Below are 24,171 nucleotides of genomic sequence, written 5' to 3' on the forward strand. Positions count from 1 at the left end.
CTTTTTGTATAAACGTCTTTTTACCTAGGCTATAAACATACATTTTACATTTTTATACGTATGTGTTTATGCACATAGAACAGGTTCAGGGAAAAAAGTTTCACAAAATATGTAAAAGAAAACATACAGGACATCTACATAATAACATACACACAAATGTAGTGTCTGCATCATTTATTGTCTTTTCTTTTAAATTCATATTGTCTGTAAAAATATATCCTGATGTTAAGGAAGACCCTTTCGACTAGAACTCTATATAAGCAAGATGTATTATAACTTTATTCTTTCTGAATACAAATATACTTGATTTTATTATGTAATCATTGATATACTATGCAAGTCCGAATGCAAGGTAAGGAGATGCGACATGTTGGTATTGAAATAATTTATTTTCGACATGATATTACATTGAATATAACTAAAACGTCTTTAATAGTGAACTTTATTTGTAGGGCATTTTATAGTTGACTATATGTTATGACCAATCGTTGAAGGCCGCATGGTCTCATCTAGTTGCTTAATTCAAATCGTGTGTACTCTGTTGGATAAAGCATACCACATCTCATTACATTATATAATCTGACAAGAATATATTTCCGCCATGTTGATTTTGACTGCGTACCAATCTGATACACACAACCATACAATAAGGAATAAAGCATGGAACTCTTACACAATGAATATCATTATTAAATTTGACATTTCAAGTGAGTAGAATTATTTATTTAACACAAAAACTGTCACCAGGTCTTAAATTTATTCATCAAGAATTGGTGTGTACATGTATCTTCGTGAAATAGGAAAATTTGAATATGAATACTCCCAGAAATTAACTTATCATGTTTATTCATTTGTATAATCATTTGTTTCGCTTCTCGGAACTTGAGAAAAAATATGATATTGATACATGTACACATAATCGAGGCAACAACAGATACAATACAGGTGATACATTAATATTGATCGAATGAATAAGTTGCATATGCATTTTTTTTTATAAAACAGACATTTTGAGATAGAATCATTTAGGTAATAATTGTATGCTATATAAAATCACTAGATCAATGTTGTATTGGTAATGTCACACACATATATATTTAAGAAATGAGTATAAATAAGGAGAATATGTTTATCTTAAAGTACAAACAAATTAAACACACAAGACGCTACTTTTGTTACCCATGTCAGTCAGCAGGGTTTAAGAAAATCATTTGTTCGACCTGTTAGTCATATGCATTTTGTAAAAATGTACTTTTTCAATTTTTTGTTCTTTGAAAAATGTTGTCTGGACTGTATTTAGACCCCTCTACAACGAAATTTGTTTGAACGTTGTTTTCAATTAATATATACATATATTAGTTAAAGATTTGCACAAGGGTACTAATATAAGTTGGTAATATACGGAGATGATGCTATACAATCGTGTTCAAATATTTTGGCTTAACAAAAAGCCTTCGTGAAAATGAGGTTAAAATTATTGACACTGACGAAGGCTATTTGTTTAGCCGAAACATTTGTCAACACGATTATGTAACATCACCTTTGTGTATTACCCTTTTAACATTACTTTACCCATTAATGGAAAGGCTTCTTCTGTATGAATGTTCTTTTTCTTTACTAGATTTCTTCCTTTTAGAAATATAGATTTAGATACTAGTAGTTCTTAATATCACCACAAACTATGCAATAATTAAATAAATAGAAGCGCAACGCAAAGCAACATAATTAATACTTTACTTTACTTTTAGAACCTACAGATGATGCATTTAAAATATGAGTCTATCTATGTTTCACATTCGTTATCTTTTTTCCGGCTGTGATTTTCATATGATAAAGGAACGAATATATGACCTCTCCCAATGTATTAATGAAATATATTTCGATATGGACAGATATTGTAAACAATTGCATCATTTATTGTAAGGAAATATTTGTTAACAAAATACAGAACGTTTTTGTTTCGGCTTCAAAAGGTTCGACTTTAAACGTGGAAACATTTACATCTGAAGGATAAGCAAACAACTATCAACCCATCAATAATTATGTTGTTATTTCATAACCGATGGGATGATATTTAAAAATGGTAATTCCAGAAATACTGTACCGTAACATTTCTTTTTCATTTGAACATTGAACAAGATTTTACCTCCTGAAGTAGAAATAATATATTAATCCCCTTTTGTCTGTCATGTTGTCCAAATATACTGTATCGATGATTTATTGCCAAGCAGTTCGACAATTTCTCAACCCGGTCACATATTGTAGTAAGACTGAATAATTTTCCTTAAGATAAATCTGTTTATGTCTTAATTCATACACAGCACAGAAAAAAGATGAAATAAACAATCAGTTTAATTTAGGTCTGGAGCTGGTATGTTAGTAACTGTTAGTTATCTTTTGTTTAATTTATGTATAACTTTCATTTTGCTTAGTTTCTTTGGTTATCTTTTCTGACATCGGAATCGAACGTCCTTTAAAGCGAGAAGTTCTACTATACTTATTGTTGTATGTTTGTTTATTCTACATTGGCTACATATATTGGGGACAAGTGATATCTGACAAAACATGTTTAACCCATCGCATTTTCGCATTTGTCCCATGTCAGGAAAATGTCGCCTTGATTAGAGATGTATATTTTTCTGATATATAATTTTCTGAGTTTATGTAATAGATACTTTTTTCTGATTTTAGGTTAGATAGGTTTTGAAATTTAATGTGACGTACATTTCCGCTGATCTAGTACACATTTTTTAATTATTAGGCTCCAGCTTAAGCTCGTCTTCAGGTGCGGGATTATCTTAATCGGCTGAAGACCCATTGATAGCCTTGAGTTGTTTTCTGCTCTTTGGTCTTTTTGTTGCATCTTGAAATATTCGTCGTTATCATTCTCAATCTTAACATTCAAACCTTTGTCATTCTCTTAATCAACAACAGCAAGATATCAAACCAGATCCGTGAATATGGGTCATAAGTTATAATTATCATCAACATAATAAAGGATATAACAGATAATGGAATATATGAAAGCTAAAAAGCCAGAAGAAGTTAGATAATCTAAAAATCGATTTAAAAAATAATCTTATAAATGGTCAACTTAAGCATATTATAATTAATTTTAATACCGAAGTTTTAACTACGGAGTTGAAAGTATTCTTGAGGACTTATAGTTCATCAGAAGAGGTATATACACAAGCCATGAACAGTTTCCTTTAGTGTATAAGGTTGCAAACAATTTTTATTCGATTGATGAATTGTCCATTATATGTCTAATGATATAAATTATCTTTGTCAACTAGAAAAGGGGAAGAAGCAGGTGTTATTTTTTTCAATACTCACGATGTTTGTTACTTATTCAGTCACTGACATATTTAAGTAACAAATATTAATGTTTTTACGTTTTACATTATTTTACCAATATCTGAAGTGATTGTATCAATGTTATTTTTCTTTCCACGTTTTAAATGATTTCTATTTAAAAATAAAAAAATGAGGTAGCATTAAAAAGTCCTCTATATTACAGTCTGTGCAAATACAAAGTGTGACCATTGTTTATAAAGATGACATACGAAACAAAATGCGCTATGCCTAACTGAAGTATCGACCCTATGTAAACATAATAATAATAATAATATGACATGTACAATGCATTCATATTGTAAAACTACCCAAATTGTACTTGCGTTATTTATTTTGTTATCTATTTTATGTATCTGATACAAAGATTAAGATTATAAAGGACATTTAAGACTTATAAAAACAATTCACTATTTTTTTCAAATGAGCTCCTTATATTTCTTTTATCCTTTTAAGAACACCAGTTATTATTCAAATATAAATTAATAAAAATTCTACATTAAACTCTCGATATTCTAAATGAGTATTCACCATAATATATAAGTAAGATCTCAGAACAAAACGGGAAGTTAATATCTCCGCGCCGGAAGAGCGATGAGATTTCAACATTTTTTTTTTGTAAAGAGGACTTTTAATGTAAATTATAACATGGCTAATGAACTTTTACTGACTAACAAAGCATTAACAAGGTTGAATAAAAAAGCATTTGAAGAACTCTAAATCCCCCCAAGTAGACAAGTCTAAATCAGAGTAACCTTTAATGCTAGTTGAACAATAATCAGACTGATGTATAGAGATTAATACATGGTCTTTTCCATATCGGCCCGGGTATCATCCCGAGAACCCCATATCAGCCCGAGACGTAGTCGAGGTGCTGCTATGGGTCGAGGGATGATACCCGGGCCGATATGGAAAAGGCAATATATTAATCTCTTTATCATATACTTCCCAAATAAAGAAAATTAACACCGGAAGCTGATATGGATTTTCTGCCCGGGCCGGGGTAGTGACGTCATTGGACTGATACAGGGTTACCAGACCGGGTGTGCAAATACGACTTGTTTTCTTCCAGTCGTTACACAAATGCAAAAAAGCACTGTATTAGGCATGAAGTATATGATAAATACAAATAACAGATACCTATACCTGTATAGAAAATGAACCGATTACTATTAGTAAGTGGCAGTATATGTACATCATTTAATTAATCAATTATCATGCATTTTGTAGCTTTAAATGATATTAACAACATAGGATGATTTTATAAGATTTAGGGGTGCATTTATATTTTTAAATTTAAAGAATTTAAGATATTGATTTTTGTTTTATGAATGAGTGAATAAAACTCCTATATAGTCCTCAAGAGCAATTGCCACTGAAATATATGTTTTCTGTTCTACTCCCCTTCTTCAAGTTTTTTTGGATTCGATACAGTGTTACACATGCTAGGACTACGTTCTTTAAAATTAAAAAAAAGTAAAGACACAAAGTTGAAACTTAGGTTAATTGAACATTTTCTTCAAAATCAAAGCAAAAAAACATTAATATCTAAAGTATTTTACCCGATTTACTTTTTAAACCATTCTTCATCTTCAAACATGATATCATAAATCAATCATATTGACTCTCACCCTTATGCCCTTCGATATTGTTTTTAAACATTCAACTTGACACCATTTCAAATATAAGTAAATATTTCCTTTGATTAATATTAAAATGTAATTGTTAAGCTACTATCATCAACCTTCAATTTTAAATAAAACCGAATTGATCGGTTTGAATTTAATTGACGAAACATATTCATTGCAATTTATAAAATCCCCTATTTTATGTGGAGTTATGTGAATATCGACACAAAACAAGTTTGTATATGTTAATTGATCCTGTTTGCTTTCATCATGAAAACCGAAAAGCAATCAAAATGAACAAGAATTATTTCAAACATTTCGATTTCAATCCATGCTTTCATAATTGCATTTCCTTCTCATAAAATAAACAACTGACATGAATATTTGTAATCACAAAAAAAATACAATATTAGACAAAATTATGTTAAATAATGACTGTATCTTACCTTTTCTGTGCGACCGTATTCCTACGTACAGTATGATAGCCACAACTGTTATAGCACTGATGACAGCTACCAAAACTTCCACTGGAAAAAAATCTTCAATTTATAAAACACGAACAAAGAGTAGCTATTAATAGAATATGTATTTATAAAAGCCTATAAAAAATAGCAGTTTAACAGTTTAACGAATACATTCAAACATTTAACCCTACAATTGAATAAAGGCAACAGTAATTAAGTTACGTTTAAAATAATTTTCTCAGTATACCTTCATCAGGAACGGTCAAACCCCATACAATCAATGAAAAAAAATATGATATAAAACATATAAAAATTCCACGCAAGAGAAGAAAGCAAAGAAACAAAAATAAATCTAGACCTTTTCTATACACATGGTGCCATACATGTGTTCTGTGAATGCATTATCTACCTTTAAGGAAAATCCAGGAAAGCTCTTCGGATGCATGAAATTTTAAAGCGTAATTCGTCCGTCTAAAATACATTTTAGTCAGTGCAATTCTTTAAATCTTTCTAAATATAAGCCATAGCACTGGATGAACTGTTAGTTCCGAGGCGTCATCATCTTAATTGTAAATGCTTTCTTAGACCTAATTTTACCTCAATAATTACTTCTTGTGTTGAGGACTTAAATGTATTTTTAGTACAAACAACATGAACAAGTTGGTTTTGGGCTTTTCTTGTGTCCTTGTGAATACATGTTTGTCAAATGCGTTTTGTTAAAATATACGTTTTCCCTATTTTGGTCTTTTGGAAAATGTTGTTTGTGCTATATATATATATATGTATTTATATATATATAGCACAAACAACATTTTCCAAAGCAAATTTACAGATCTAACATTGTAGGGTTGATGGATAAACGAGTTGTATACATATATATATATATATACAATGTGTTCAGCCTTGTATCACCATCACTGATGATCCGATTTATAACATATGTCTTAGTGTTGTCACTGTTTAAGAATTGCTCATAATATTATAATTCTATTACTGCATCACACATCAATTTGTAAGACCCTCTACAATAGATAATTCAGCTGCATGCCTTATATATATTGTCCCGTGTAACGACGCTATATAACAAATGCCGAAGAAAGGTGACACCCGGCCACCGAAATTGTTCTTATTGTAGAGCCTAGATGGCATATTGCAAGGCGAGTGGGTGCCACGATATCTCAGCAGCATAAGTTCGAATCTCGACCAGAGAAGTACAAAAATTATGCTTCTGCAAATTTACAGATCTAAAATTGTTGGGGTGATATTTAGACGACTGTATATACAGAATGTGTTTTCAGCTTTGTATCACTATCACTGTTTATCCGATGGATAAAATTGTAAAACGTAACACGCGGCCACTGAAAGCTTTATTAGAGTAGACCCTAGGTGGTCTAGTGGTCTAACGAATTGGGCACGGTGCAAGGCGATTTGGTGCCACGATATCTCAGTTACATGAGTTCGAATCCAGGCCAGGGAAGAACAAAACATTTGATTCCGCCAGTGTACAGATCTAACATTGTTGGGCTGATATTAAGACAAACTATATATACGAAAGTTTCCAACGGTAGTGTCGTCCAGGGCATTGTTAAATCGTCGTTGCCTGAATGCATGAAAGCGCAAGTGACAATATCTTACCGCACCTTTATTCTTTGATGTGAAATGTAGTCTGCGAATTTCAAATTTTAATATATCTATATACAACTCGTCTAAACATCAACCAAACAATGTTAGATCTGTAAATTTGCATTCGCAAATTGTTTGTTCTTCCCTCGCCGGGATTCGAATCCATGCTACTGAGATATCGTGATACCAAATCGCCTGCACTGCAGCCGTCCCGCTAGACCACACGACATATATATATATAATCATTTTTAGAATCGATTGTAGATAGTTATAATAAAGGTATTGATTTCTCTAAGCTTATCACTGGTTTGTACGTAGCTTATCATGACCGTTGTAAAAAAGATTAGGTCTTCATTCTCGCCTTTGATTACCAATCGAAAAAAAGGTAAATAATGATAGAGAACTAATATGTTTCTGGCAATACTACATTATTTGGTACAATTTCTGGTTTTTAATTTGATGGTCAAAATTGTTGTGTACTGAAAAATCCACCATACTAGGTTATGTGTCTATCATTATGCCTAATAGTGTGATTATTCTAATGAGGAAGCTTTAAAACCACGGGTTTCTAGTGTACGTTGTAATGTCGAATTACTCATATCTTACGTTTTGTAGACAACATTATGCGATTGTTTACCGTTTGGAATATCTTTTGCCATAAATGACCACGGGTTTAATCAAGTTGTCATAGCTTCCATCCTGTCTTCATTCGTTAGATTATGATATCCTTGAATGAGTCCTATCACTTAAGAACAATCAGCAACACGATGGATGTTCTATAGAGAGCATTACCGCTGTTTTGTGCATTTTTCCTCTGATCTTTTTATGTGATATTTTGTCATATCATGCTACTCGCTTGAGATGGAAAATTATCGCTTGAAACGAAGGAGGCACGTGGCGTTGCTAATGACATTGACATGAAATTGACAACGTCGTCATAGGTAAAATAGCGATAAACAGATTATCATTGGTCATCTCAACTCGATTGCTTTTCCCGCTTTCGCCGTACCCGGCTCAAGCGAGAAAATCAATCTCGTAGAGATGATCACCGATAATCTATAAATATCTTCCTACCTTTTTGGAGTATTGAAATAACTCCTGGATTTTTACTGGTATATATTTTCTAGTTTTATATGTAATGTTTATTGACATCAGTTTGTCTTTTGTTGTTTTGTCGTTTTTGTATTTGTCTTCCATGGTGTTATCGGTGTCTTTCCAACTGATCAACTTTGATAATTACTCCTTTCATAATTTGCATCTCTTTTGTAAATATTTAATTATACTCCATTACCAGTATCTCCATCTTTGTCTTTAGGATTATTGTGGTCATCAGATAATTTTGTTATAAATGTGCGGGTACCTTTATCTGTAAACTCTGAAAATTAAACAAAATAATTAAAGTTTTTGATTAAAAAAAAAACAACAACCAAAAACCAAAATCAAAACAATACAAACTAAACTAAATATAGTAACGTTGTTAACTGTCATACTATTTTACATGATTTATGAATAAAACAAAACAAAATCAAGTTGGTTTATGGCTAAGCATGTAATAATTTACGATCTACAATTTGTCTCTCTCTGTGGTGGTAATCACCCTGAATTAGACTAATTCCAATAACGATATATGAGAAATAACGTTCTTAGTTTTGACATATTTTACAGTTTGTCATCGCGTTGTCAGTTCGTTTTTTACTTGTGAAAATGTTTCACTTTTTCCGCCTATCTTTTCAAACTTTACCACTTGACTAATTCTAAGTGTCAGGGTTGTAAATATTGGTATCATGTGCTGTTTATAATCAGGTATGTGTTTGTATAATAAATGTAATATTTTCCTTTCTTTCCTATAACTTTTCAAAATGTATCATTCCATTCAAAATATTTGAGACATCAACAGTTTCAATTGAAAATTCTATACATAAAATTAAGAAAAGAAATGGGGAATGTGTCAATAAGACGACAACCCGACCATAGAGCAGACAACAGCCGAAAGCCACCAATGGGTCTTCAATGTAACGAGAATCTCCCGCACCCGTAGGTGTCCTTCAGCTGGTCCCCTAAAAAAATATGTTTACTAGTACAGTGATAATGAACGTCATAATAAACTCCGAATTATACACAAGACACTAAAATTAAAAATCATACAAGACTAACAAAGGCCAGAGGCTCCTGACTTGGGACGAGGTTAAACATGTTTATGAGATCTCAACCCTCCCCCTATACATCTAGCCAATGTAGAAAAGTAAACGCATAACAATACGCACATTACAATTCAGTTCAAGAGAAGTCCGACTCCGATGTCAGAAGATGTAACAAAAAAAATTAAATAAAATGACAATAAAACATAAATAACAACAGACTACTAGCAGTTAACTGACATGCCAACTCCAGATCTCGATTAAACTTTTTAAAAGATTATGTCTTCATCATATGAATATCAGGCACAATCCCACCCGTTAGGGGGTTAGTATCATACTATCATAAGATATATATGAGAAGAACATAACCCGTGTCTTATAACAGTATTTTCATCTGTTAGACGTACGATCTCTATGTTAATTTTTTATTTTGTTCACGTGCTCTGCTATCTGTTATGTGAAATTGGAGCATTGTTTAGAAGTTATAAAAATACAGCCAGATGTTAGTATATCTTTCATTTGCAAAGATCTAGTTGTCACTGCAACTCAAACTTTTGTTATTGTGTTTATTTCCTCATGAATTGAGATTTTGCTGTAAATAAGATTAACAATTTATAATAGACAATCCCAATTTCTCTTTTATATCGCCGCCTTCGAAATGGTAATTGTCTCCGTCAACTTGTTATACCATTAAGCTTTTTATAAAGATCACATGTTCACCGATTTGATCAAAATTATCATGACCCCGAAGACTAACTACGGTCGTATAATCCGATATTAACATAAATGTTAATATTAAAAGATAGCGAACACGTGCAAACCAATTTTGTTTTAGGTCTGTTTGATTTGAATTAGGATGCTTAAACCATATATAGATTATTATTTTACCTGGATTAAAGCGATTATTCGTTGATCATATCAGTTAAAAAATTGTTATTTTTATTGTCTCCATTGTTTTAATCTTCGATGTTAACATAATACATGAACATGTTTAGTACATGCGCAACCCATTTCCACTAAAGGTAACACAAATACAGATTCACAGGATTTGAACTATTGACTGGCAAGATTTCAAAGTTAATTCATATAATTATTTTAAAATAAACATGGGTTACAAATTTGTTTAACAAATGCACGAATTTAATAATCATTTCAGGCAAACCTTTGTGAATTTTAGCTTAAATTTTGGCACTTAGACGTTTGTAAATATTTTTGAACGATTTTGACTTCGAAAATCACCGAAGAACCTTTATTTGTCGAAATGCGCATAATGAATGTTAACAGTTGAAAAACAAATCAAGAAAAGCAACATTCAAACTAAATGCATGCGCCATAATTGAGCATGTAGAAAAAGGGATATAATACTGACTTTTTTTTTAAAGAAACATAAGCTGACGAGTTCTTTCAGTCGAGCTTTTAGTTTAGCATGTGGAATAGTGGTATAAAGAGTTGAAAAATCAAAGGTTTAAATGTTGGTACAATGTTTTAATGATTGAGATTGTAAATTCACCAATAACTCGTTTGAACTCTTCAGTATCCACATCTAATGCTACTTCTTGAATATGCCGTTTCGGAATATATCCGAAGTCCTTCTTTAACTGCAGTGAGTACGACAGTAAGAACTTTAGAAAAGGGTTAAGTGGTACACTAGGAAGAACCTGCAATATACCTTTCCTTATAAGGATTCTTGTGACGCTAATGAATCAAATATAAGGATGGAAGAGCCTGGTTTTCATCCTTTGGATTAACACCAAAGGAGAATTGAACCGATTTGTATTTTTCCAGGATCTCCTGCTTCGTAAGCGTACTTAGTCTATATGTAGGATTTTCAAGTGTGTTATTTATCCCGAGTTCCTAAATCAGGCAGTCAATGTAGTTATTCTTGGAAACAAAACAATATTGTTTGCGGCTTTGTAAGCTGGAACATGTCATGTATATAGCATAATCTTTTATTTTAATACTTAAATGTATCAATATTCGTATGGCATCAGCATTATAGTTTTGCCGTCTTGACAATGGTAATAGGTAATAGTGTCTTTTAGCATACACCACACCTCAACGCATGCATTTCACATGAAACGAATGACGAAGTAACTATTGTTTTAAGCACATTTATTTGGTCTTCTTAACAGTTTAACATTATTCAATATAATTGAAAGAATCATATACATGTCACTGTACGGTCTAGAACTGCAACAACTCAGCACAACACTCAAGACGCTGCGACATTGGAATATAAACCTGTGAAAGTCCTAATTAAATACATTGTTGAAGAGCATTACAGTCAAACATTTTGGCTTTGGCAATTGCTGTAACGCATCTTGGATGTACATACTCGATAATGATTACCTTTAACATAGTACTTATTTGGTATTCTCAATTATTTGTTTTAAAAATCGACTGAGACTATAATCTTTACTTGCAAACATTATGCTGCCCATTATTTGTCTTTTTGTTTGTTATTGTTTTCGTTTTGTGAGTGTCATATGTACAAATACGCAAATTCTACTATAATTTCTAGTTTAGAAGATATTAAGCCCCAGTCCCGCTAGACTACGATCACACCACGCTCACCGCGAATCTAAAATAAATTCTGATTGTTGTGAGGTCGTGGTATGAGCGGCATGAAAATGTAAATGTTCGTTGCTTATCGATGCTTCTACGTTCTCAATACACTTCTACAACGACCCCGCTACGATTATACCACGTTCTCACCGCGCTTATTCTGCGATCTCTATTCGCTTATCAAGATCTTTCGACGCTCATCACGTTCTCACTACGACCATATCACGACATATCCGATTGCAACACGCTCTTACAAAGCGTCTACTGCGATTATAGCACGTTCTTAACATGATTATACTACGTTCATACCGCGATCTTACTACGTTCTCAGCAATAACGTCAGCATCGTGTTCAATATCTATACAGTTCCATACCTTCTATTTCGGATTGATACGTAGATTTCTCGGAAACAATACAGTCATATGCCAACAAAATCTAATAGAACACGTGGGCGTGGTGTTAGGGGTTGATGTAGAGACAGAGGGAGCTCTGATAGGAACGAATCCTGGTCAAGCAGAAATGTCGGACCGACCAATCCAGCCTAAATTACAACCTATTGCTGGTCCATAACGCTCAAATGGCGATTTTTTTAGTGTACGATAGCAGACATGACACAGATGTGTCATAGATATAGGAAGATGTGGTATGAGTGCTAATGAAACAACTCTCCATCCAAGTAACAATTTATAAAAGTAAACCATTATAGGCCATGGTACGGCCTTCAACACGGAGCCTTGGCTCACACCGAACAGCAAGCTTTAAAGGGCCTTCAAAATTACTAGTGTAAAACCATTCAAACGGGAAAACCAACGGTCTAATCTATATAAAAACGAGGAGCATGGTTGGGACGTTAGGGAAAATTGGCAAGCAGTTCTTATTACAGACAAACAAAACCTGCAGAGATTTGAAATATTTTATGTGAAAATGACAAAGATAATGATGGTCGAAGTAGGAACGTAATTAGGTCGTAAGAAGAGCGTGATGAGGTCGTCAAGGGCGTGCTAGAATCGTAATATGGTCGTGAACAGCGTGGTATAGTCGTATTGGAAGCGTAGTTGGGTCGCGGTGAGAAAGTGATTGTTGTAGTGCAGTCGTAATAACGTCCCTGTGAGATCGTAGTGCAGTCTCTCTGAATAGAATCACGCTTTCGCTACGCTCACGCTACGATGGTACAGCGACCTTTGCGATCTTACTACGATCTTAGTGCGCTCTCACTACGCTTCTACTACGACCTGATTTTGCCACGAACGCACCACGATTGTTTTGAACATGTTCAAAGTTGACCACACTCATCACGATATTGAAGACATCATCACGACCGTGATACGACCTTACTGCAATCTACAATATCGTACTACGATCATCAAAACTTGTATTTTTTTCACAGATCGTAGTGCGATCGTGGCCTCGTCGGACTGCGGTATTATATGTGCATGAAGCTAAAAAAAAAAGGAAAATCAAGGAATCGAAGATTTCGTTTATAAGACAAATGCACATTAAACATATTCCAACGTAACACAAAATATTGTAAGTGCATTTTAAGGATATCTGACAACGTGTCGCGTTCCCTACTCAATGTTATAACTAAAATAAATCATGATCCTCTCGTATACAATAAATCGTCTTTTCGTTTGAGGGTCGATTGGTGGTTGTATTGTAAATAAAGGTATATTTGTTGATTTATCAGTTATGTAAATTGCAATGGTTCGTGTTTTTTGTGTGTTAATTATGAAACAATTATACATTTATCTGAGCAATGAATTAATACTTCATATCATGCATGGCATGGTCTGTATATTTAAGCACATAAGTAAAAAAAGTAAGATAAAATATGTTTGAGGCAATCTGTTGACAAATGCTTTCATGTCAGTTAAACATGCGTTTCAATTTATTCACATGAATTTTCAATCATAAAGGTAAACACATTGAAAATAATGTAAAACACAATCATATTGGCTTATCAAATTAAATATGTATTACCTTTTCCGTTGAAATGCACAGTTGTCACCTTAGAGAATATTTCTGATCTTAATTTGTCTTCAAATCTCATTTTGCACGAAAAATATGTAGCAGTATCAAACGATCTTTCAAGTGAAAAAATACGATCATAGGTATTCCCAGTTGGACTGCATTGACAAGTACTCGAAATACAATCTCCGTGCAAATGAGTACATTTTCCAGTTTCACTATTAAAAGTTATACTGTCCACTGAACTATTATTCAATAGAAACTCTATATTTTTTCCTTTTGGTATTCTACACGAAGAACATCTCAAAAGAAGCTTTTGAACATCGTTATCCTCGATGATTTTGCCAAACAGGTTGACAATCGTCATGTCAGCTAAATCTGAAAAAAACGTTATAAAGATCAGTCTGGTTATTTAAAAAAAGTGTATATAGCAAAGTATGCAAATCTATAGAAATTTAAAATATTAACTATACAGATAAACCTTAATTTAGATACCAGGATTAAAATTTAATATTTACGCCAGACGCGCGTTTCGTCTACAGAAGACTCATCCGTGAAGCTCGAATCAAAAAATGTTTAAAAGGCCAAATAAAGTACAAAGTTGAAGAGCATTGAGGACCAACAATTCCTAAACGTTTTAACCAAAAACAGCTAAGGTAATCTATTCCTGAGGAAGAAAACCTTAGTTTTTCAAAACATCAAAGATTTGTTAACAGTTAATTTATAATTATGAACATATCGATGATAACTCAAGTCAACACAGAAGTGCAGGCTACTGGGCTGGTGATACCCTCGGAGAAATAAATCTCCACCAGCATTGGCATCGACCCAGTGGTTGCAAATAAACTCATCATGGATACCAGGATTTAAATTTTATATGTACGTCAGACGCGCGTTTCGTCTACATAAGACTCATCAGTAACGCTCGAATAAAAAAATGTTTAAAAGGCCAAATGAAGTAGGAAGTTGACGAGCATTATGGACCAACAATTCTTGAAGTTTTACCAAATACAGCTAGGGTATACGTAATCTATTCCTGAAGTAGAAAAGCCGTAGTTTTTCAAAATCTAAGTTTTGTTAATAATTAATTTATAATTATAAACATATCGATGATAACTCAAGTCAACACAGAAGTGATGACTACTGGGCTGGTGATACAATCGGGGACATAAATCTCCACCAGCAGTGACAACGACCCAGTGGTTGCCAATAAACTCATCATAGATACCAGGATTAAAATTTTATATTTACGTCAGACGCGCGTTTCGTCTACATAAGACTCATCAGTGACGCTCGAATAAAAAATGTTTTAAAGGCCAAATAAAGTACGAAGAGGAAGAGCATTGAGGACCAACAACTCCTAAAAGTTTAACCAAATACAGCTAAGGTAATCTATTCCTGAGGTAGAAAAAACAGTCTTTTGTTTATTCAAAAATATATGAATATCAAAGATTTAAAAAGTTACAATTTCATTCATAAATATAAAGTTTAGTAAGTAATTTCCGATAATGCCTTTTTTGCATCAATTTAAAGCTCAAAACGTAGTCTAAGAATAATTGTTTGATCTTTGAAATCAACAATTAGTCCTATATGGTAGCCAATCAAGTTTTTCGTTAAATAAAAGTGATAGGATCATGAAAAAAGGTATTTACTCTTAAAAGAATTGATCATAACAACCAAGAGATGAAAGTAATGCACTGACAAGTTGAGAAATTAAGATTGAATGGCTATTTTTCATAATCACACACCAAGGGAATCTTATATTCTTAAAACACTAACAAACTACCAATTACTGATGAACGTACAAATATATGATTAGTTTGTTAATAGAAAAAAAATATGAAGGAGTTGCCATCGATTTTTTAAAACAAACCCTGCATGGTTTGTTCTATGCTAAAACAGTTTGTCTTATTAGACTAAGTTTTGAGCTTTAAGATGATGCAAAAAAAAATGCATTATCGGAAATTACTAACTAAGTATTATAATTATGAATGAAATTTTAAATAAATTTATGAGTGTGAATTCACATTACTATAAGACGTGTCACGGTACTTTTCTATCCCAAATTCATGTATTTGGTTTTGATGTTATATTTGTTATTCTCATCTGATTTTGTCTAATGCTAAGTCCGTTTCTGTGTGTGTTTCATTTCAATGTTGTGTCGTTGTTCTCCTCTTATATTTAATGCGTTTCCCTCAGTTTGAGTTTGTTACCCCGATTTTGTTTTTTGTCCATCGATTTACGAGTTTTGAACAGCGGTATACTACTGTTGCCTTTATTTATAAAACAAAAAAATCATAATAATGCAATTATAAATTAACAACCTCTTGATGTTGAAACCTCTGACATAAACGTTTGATCCTTCTGTAAACATGTCCAGTTTCCATTTAAGTCCTTCTTCAGATTTAAGTCTATATCAAATGTCACTAAATTTTCTTTAATGATTGCCTTAACGAATTTGAACGAGGAACATATACTAGACGATCCATTAAATGTACATCTTGCAACAGTTTTTTCATGATTATCAACCAAATGTACTGTCCTGGAGTTGTCCTGAATTATGCATACAAATCTAATAGAATGTCCACCAAGTTCCCATGTTAAACACCCATGTATACCATCGCCAGCTGTGAATTGCATAAACAGATATGTATAGTGTGTTAGGGATAGGTAATTCAAATTATATCATGTTGTTTTGTTCAGCAATTTATTTATGTTGTCAAATCAAATTAGCTATCGATTTCCAATACTAGTCAAATGGCAAAATCAAAAAAATCAAACGCATAACTTAATACAAGATATTCATTAAATATCAAACAATATAATTGTTCAAAATTAATCAAACTTAATAACGGTTAACATAATATTCATAGTTCCAGCAAATTTTATTTTATGCCTACAACATGTACAACTTGGTTATCTATATACATACCTGCTGCTAGAAAGAGTAGTAATGAATAATATAATCTCATCATGTTATGTTAATACTCGTTTAACAGGAGGAACAATCTAAAAAAAGCAACAAATGAAATAAAAACAAAAATAAAATCCTCCCTTCTGAAAAAAAATATAAAAAAAAACCCAACGAACCAAACAAACAAACAAGGAAAAATAAAAGAAGAAGAGTGAATTAAATCTAAAGTGTTAACGTACATTTATTTTCTTATGAACTCGACAACGCGATGGCAAAATAACGTAAAAACTACGGAGAAACAAACAACTTCAGATCACAGCACTAAACTTGATACTGAGCAACACAAACCTACCCAAATCCCCCCTTAAAAAATAAAAAAAACCAGAGTATACAAAAATCCCCAAAATGATAACTGGATTAAGTGAAACAGCGATGTTGAAGTTTGAAATTGAATGTGTGTGTATAAAAATATATACCTACTATTTTTTGTAATTTTAATGAAATAAAACAACATGACGATATGCACACCTTTAGTATAAGTATGTATTCTCTACGCCTAATACCAGTTCTTGCTTGAAAACCGTAGAAGGGTTAAGGCAGAAAACAAATATAAGCTATGTGAAACTGACAAAAAAACTGATGAAAGAATTGAAAGAAGGCTAGGGGTAAGCAATATTTAGTGACATTTTTTGAAATAAAAGAATCTGTTATGGTGTACAACTGTTAGAACCAGATCTTAGCAGGACCGTCCAAAGATGTTTTTTGAGGTACAACGGTTACAAAATCTGTTCTATTATAAAACTGACAGGTTTTACCCTCAACAATCCTAGCTGTCAGATGAAATGTTTAGGAAGAATATGGCAACATCAAAAGATCAAACACATCAGAGTATAGATAACAACTGACATATTCCTGACTTGATACAGGCATGTTCTAATTATAATGTAGTTGAAAGTGGCTTAAACTGATCCATATAAAAATATATATGTAGAAAAGTGCCCAGTAGATCTGGCCGGGATTAATGTTTCTAAAATCAAATACAATGAACTTGATAACCATGATCGCATGATAAATAAAGATATTGTAAATCTATTTTTTTTTAATTTAATGCTAGCCGTTGTCCATTTGGCATTTATTTCACTGAAGTGTCCCCCCCACTAAAGAATTTTCAATGTTTTAATTTACATACAAACCAAATGAGTGTTTTTAAACAAAGATGCATATTTGTGTCGTAGCTATATATATCTAGTTATATTGCATTTGCCAGCTATATTCGATTCATCAGTATTTTCAAAAAGTAATTTATAATAAAATTTTGCTACCATGAAATGGTGCATATTGCATTATGATACAAACGTTGTTTAGTACTTTTGAAATATGAACGCGTGAAAGTTTTCAAATTATCGGCTTTATCTCGTGTATGTGTCCACCGCATTGCTAATAGGAATTTGTTAAAAAAAATAATCCTTATAAAACAGTCTTGTGATGACCTACAATTGCAACTTCACACGTTTTAAAATAAAGGTACTACACACAAACAGGAAGCTGCAATATAATACAATGCGATGAAAGGAATAGATTCATTTTGTAACGTGTGAAATATTTACAATTAAAACAGTTCCTTTTAAGTACAATCAGCCATATTCAACTGATTATGACAGGTTTTCCTATGTTATGCTGTTTCACCATTCCAGTTCGGTGGGTTATATGATAGTGTGCTTGAAATCCTGTAAATATGGTTTACACTGCAGTATTATGTATTTGCCTTCCAATAGCCAATAGTCTGTATTGCAGTAATTGTCGTTTGCTGTCAGCTTTAACATTTAATTGTTTATACGTTAATCTTTCCCTTAATAATCGCCTTTGACACATTTTTCATCATTTTAGTTATATAATGCAGGCACTTTGAATTCAAGGCAATTAAAGTGTTTAACATGTGACAGTACTTAGGATCCAGGAGCAAAAACTGTTTTAATATTCATCGGACATTTGAACATTCATCACATATATACAACCCAACTGACTAATTAATTCAACAAACAGACAAATCAATCAAATAAAATCTTCACAAAAAATTTAGCAGATAACTAATTTGAAAAAGCCTATTATATCAACACAAAACATGTTGCTATTTGTACATCGTATCGTATAAAGAAAACACATACTCGATAAAGTAGAAGTCAAGTAAATATAAATACAGGGGTTAATAAAATAAAAACAATACGATAAAAACCCTTTGAATCGAAATCTGAGGAATCATCTGCAACAGAAATGACAACAGTTAAATAAAAAATATCAGATCAAATGGTATGTGGTGTTGCATAAATACCAAATCAGTCACTCATACGATGAAAAGACACATAGTAGAACAAAGACAAATAACGGGTTAAACTAAGCTAAAAAAATATATATCCAACTTCCACATTAACAGTCTATACATCTAGTATTATTTGTGAAGTAGACACTGAATTTTTATTCTTAAGTTCTTGGTACTTCAAATGAACGTTTTGTGACAAAGGCGAGCGTTATTGGACAAAAACAATGGTTCATTATTAGAATCTTGAATATATATACTCCACAAATGGATTAGATTAGTAATTGGTGCTTAGGTGTGAAAACTTTTTATATTTCTATTGTAATCGTCTCGTTTCATAAAGATAAATATTATTTGCTTTATCATGTAGCTGTCTTTTTTCCATGTTTTGAAAGGAATAATTGGAATAAATTACTGAATGATTAAATCTTATGAACTTTATCCTCTTATGGAGAAGTCATATATACTTCATTAAATTTAGAATATCACTTCGTTTTTTCAGAATTGCATTTCTTCAAACAAGGTCCAAAAAGAATCTTTTAAAATCGCCCATGTCTAAATAGTAATTTTACAACCGATTTACTGATTTATAATTAAGATAGGACAGCCATGTTTTGTGTTCAGAAATCTGTATGAATGCAATCAGGTAAATACTAAGGAAAATATTTTAACCGTATACATTGTATTTAATAATGAATAGATTTGGGTCAAATATATACTCTTTCGAAAAATAATCGTTATATTTAAATGTCCTTTGCAATTATGTCTTTGTCTGTTTGTTTAAATCTATAATTTAAAGGTTTAAATAGAAAAATATGAAAACATTGTATGTATTTGTGTCTTCAGCTAAGTGACATTCGAATAAAACGACAGAATAACATAAGAAACATTTTATACTATTTTCAAATACATAGTTTTAAGAGATTATACACCACTAAAAAACATCTTTATATTTAAATTTATAAACGTTTATGTCATTTTGTTTTATTATTTCAACTAAATTTAGATTTTTTTTTTAAAGTACTGTACTTCTGTATTTGAAATTGTAAATTTTCACTTATTTCCAAATCAGCTGTTTAATTAGTTGTCAAAAGTACCAGGATTATAATTTTATACGCCAGACGCGCGTTTCGTCTACATAAGACTCATCAGTGACGCTCAGATCAAAATAGTTAAAAAGCCAAATCAATACAAAGTTGAAGAGCATTGAGGATCCAAAATTCCAAAAAGTTGTGCCAAATACGGCTAAGGAAATCTACTCCTGGGGTAAGAAAATCCTTAGTTTTTCGAAAAATTCAAGGTTTTGTAAACAGAAAACATATTTCATTCTGTGCTTGGTAATTGAATGGTTGCGGGTTGACTTATGATATGGATTAGTTGATATCATTATAAAAAGTTTAAGGGCGGTAAAAAATCAACAAGACATTTCGCAGTATATTGAGAAGTTAGCAATACGGAGTGAGAGCCTTTTTAATAATTCATAAGATTTGTAGAGTTAGCAGTTTCTACACCGCTAGTTGTACCCTTCATAAATCTTATTGACGATAGTGATAAGTACCGATAACCAGGTTGTCTGCGAAAGTAGCAAATGAGGCTTTCTGTTGGGGCGAGCAGCTGAGGTTTTACAATAATAATATGAAGAAAACCAGATAATCAATGATTTTGGTTGTAATTTTGTATTTTACATGATAGAAACAAGTTATTTCTTTGTTTCAAAAACACACTGGAAGATGGCTTGATAATGTTTGGTTAAACGTATCAACGTCATTCTATTCATTATGACGTCGCATATATATCGAGGTCAGGTTATATGGGCCGGCTCAGTGTTTTGATTAACAAGGTAATACAGACAATGGACGACCAATTAGTGAATATATTGTAATCGTGAACAATAGTTATGGGATCGTTGTGGTCTGTAACGGTAAGAAATGTTAAAATGATGTAAGTTGAAGCTAATCATCATATATTTAAAACTTAGGACCATTTGTCTTTAGCTTGTTGTGGAATTCAATGGTATGCATTTACATTAAGGTCTAATAAACAAATGCGAGGAAAAGATAGACATTTGTATTGACTACTTTGACTTCAGTTATCGCATAGAACACACTAAACCTTGAAATAATTTATTTACAATTTGAAATACAAAACAAAATACATTGTCAAATAATCATGATACTTTCATAGTAAGTTTGATGAAACATTTACACCCTCATTTAACTGCACAGAAAAGAACACATTTACTATAGAAAAGGTAGGATAATAAGAATGAAATAAACAATGATATTCATTAAATGAATATAATAATGCATACAAACGCTTCCAATATTATAAATATAAAAAAAAAACTGACCTCCTTTCTCTATGTCTGGCTACAACAGTCACGTGTCAATAACTGCGCAGTTAACTACTTCCTTAGTTTGTCACACCCCAAACGATACATTCAAAGGTAAGTGTATCTAATTTAAAAAATCAAAGCGGAATATTGTACCTACAGGTTCAGGGTCAATTTCGTGTCAAAAGATACTTTTTTCACATTTTGAATTTTTAAAATGGTTGTTTCAAAGAAAAAATAATTGTATGCGAAACAAATCACAGGAGCACTGCCACTACTTACGGTTGACCACTATCGCTCTTTCGATTTGTAGTTTATTTAATCCTTACACAATCAGCAACAAGAAAAAAAAGCTATGAGCCTATCTTTCAAGTAAATGCACTAACATAATCCCTACAGTCACACTTGACGAATAATTATTGAAGGAACCTCGTTTACCGGAAGTGTTGCCATGGAGTTCATGTTCAATGAATACACAAATGGGTCACTCGGAGTTTTTCCACAATTGCTAGGTAAGAAAAAGAGAACTATATCAAAGCATACGAAACCCCACTTAACAAACAAAAGTATTAAATCTTTTATAAACATATCTATACAGAAGTTTATGTTGACGTTTGTTTATGTAGCAGTGTAGTGTTTTTATCATTCCCATGGTTTTTCGTATATTTTATGTTTTTTATGTGTTTCGCACAGTTTTGGCTTGTGAACCGAATTTGTTTCAGTTTAATTGACTAATGACTATTTGAAGGAGGTATACACTAGAGGTAAACAAAAAACATACAGATACACAAGTTTATTACAAACAAAAGAAAAACTCGCAGACAAAAACATTAGGGAAAGAAAAATCTTTCAATCGCTTAGTGATTATTTACTATGTAAATTTAGTACAATAAGTTGCACAGTTTATTGACTATCAAGACATGAAAAATGTTAAACAAGACTTAATTACATGCTATTGTAAACAGAGAGGTTGAATAATTGAAAACTGTCAGGCCATAAGTAAGATACTCATTAAGGATGAAGACAAAAGGGGGTTGACACAAACAAGGCTAGATAACAAGTGGGACTTGACAAAAGGATACGCATCAAGAATACAAATAGCACCCTTAAAACGCCCCTGAACATAGTCCCTGTGGACATGAGTGTTACCTATTTTAGTCAATATTGTCTAAACAAATACGATGATAGAGCAGAGCAAAAACACGCAGTATTGAATAGGAATAATAATGACAAGAAAGGGTCATTATGCAATTGGTAAGCACTGAAATCTTACATGAATGTCTTATGCAAATGGGGATACTAAAGCCGAACTTTCTATTTAGATTAATGCCAAAATATGCTGATAAAGTAAAATTTGGCAATTTCAAGTTTGTGAAACATAAGCTGCTAAACCAACCAGTCTTTGCACCTGTGATACTGAAGGGTGACATAAGGACAAGCAATACATTGTAGCATTTCAAGGCTCTATGCATTTCTTTTTAGACATTCTTTGATATACTGTTAGAAGTTAAGCACATTCACTAATAAAGCGTAAAATATTAAGAAAGAATATCAAAATCATTTCTCTTATTTTCACTTTCACTATATCATGTAAAATTCAAAAGACACATCTTAAGGATAACATTGGTGAATCGTTCATTATAGTTTTACCTATCAAATAATAATTCTCCTTTGTATGTTTATTTGAAAGTATAATGCAATGTGTATTCAAAATAGTCATTCTTTAAATAATGCAAAAAACGTACAAAGATAAAGAACCATACCTGAATGTCCTGGATAGAAATACTCTCCTCAGAGATAAGAGATGTCAGTGCTTATACAATTGCATACCAAATATTGTTGACATGCTATAATTATTTCACATTAAACATGTTAAACTAGCATTAACACATGTAAACGCTATGCAAATATTTTCAAACCATAGACTATGACTAATGAAGCGTGGCCTAATAATCTAAATCTTAATCTTGATTTGATAAGTGTAAGTACTAAGGCCACTGAAGTATTGACTAGCGATTCCAGTGAAACTAACCGTAATAATTTCTTAATGTAAACTATGCAAAATTTGCAATGTCAACAGACTATGACTAATGTTATTTTGTGGGATGTGGGGTGCGGTGTGTTCAAACGATAAGAAGACCTATGCTACATGCAATACCATTGCATACCAAATAGCAGTTACCATTGAACTAATGTTTCCCTTTAAACAAACTCACATTATCAAAATAAACTAACACGTCATTAATGTGGCAAACAACGTGTATTATTCTGCATTTGTAATTTTATTGAGGCGGGACACAAAAGAAAAGATCAATATAGTACCTATTTCTAAAGAAACATTGACCGTACTACAATACATTATCTCTAATCATCATGTAAAACTTAAAGCTTGTTATAACAAATACACCCGTTATAGATTACCTACCACTAAATCTTTGCACTATTGTTTTCTTTGTTAAAAGTTTCTTTACTTTACGTTACCTGTATTTTTTTTAGAGCAAAAACAAAATAATCATATTAAGCACTTTGTTTTTTTTAGTATAGATGTTTTTAAACATCATAAAGAATCTTTAAAAAATCAATTGTGTCTAAAAAGTTAGTAGTACTATAGACAAAAACCAACTAACTGGTTTATTAATTTAAAGTAGACAAGCATTATTTTGTATTTTCAGAAAATCAGACTGATATGAATGCAGTCAAGAAAGTAATAAAAATAATATATTTTAAGTAAATTGATCTTTAAAAATAATCCATTATGTATGTTTGTTGAAATCAAATTTAAATTAATACAACATATGCAAAACTCGATTTGAAAAGACAGCGTTAAGCATACAATAAAGATATTTGGAAAACTTCTAAAGGTTACTTGGG

The 24,171-nt window shown here is 31.9% G+C and overlaps 1 long non-coding RNA gene across 3 annotated transcripts in view; it reads right to left on the bottom strand.

Moving 5' to 3' along the window:
- LOC143083219 (uncharacterized) overlaps positions 1-21,721 on the bottom strand; it is a 42,562-nt gene extending 20,841 nt beyond the window's left edge. For 2 of the 3 annotated variants that reach the window (XR_012980589.1, XR_012980587.1), the window contains exons 1-7: positions 21,583-21,721; positions 16,673-16,749; positions 16,065-16,367; positions 13,753-14,118; positions 8,361-8,444; positions 5,429-5,509; positions 1,573-1,629 (exon numbers count right to left, since the gene is read on the bottom strand). This is a non-coding gene — a long non-coding RNA (uncharacterized LOC143083219). The remainder of the gene's footprint in view (positions 1-1,572; positions 1,630-5,428; positions 5,510-8,360; positions 8,445-13,752; positions 14,119-16,064; positions 16,368-16,672; positions 16,750-21,582) is intronic. The other variant, XR_012980588.1, reaches the window with a different exon arrangement.
- Between the last annotated feature and the right edge of the window lie 2,450 nt (positions 21,722-24,171).

The sequence above is a fragment of the Mytilus galloprovincialis genome, chromosome 7, assembly GCF_965363235.1.
Source record: "Mytilus galloprovincialis chromosome 7, xbMytGall1.hap1.1, whole genome shotgun sequence".
NCBI lineage: Eukaryota > Metazoa > Mollusca > Bivalvia > Mytilida > Mytilidae > Mytilus > Mytilus galloprovincialis.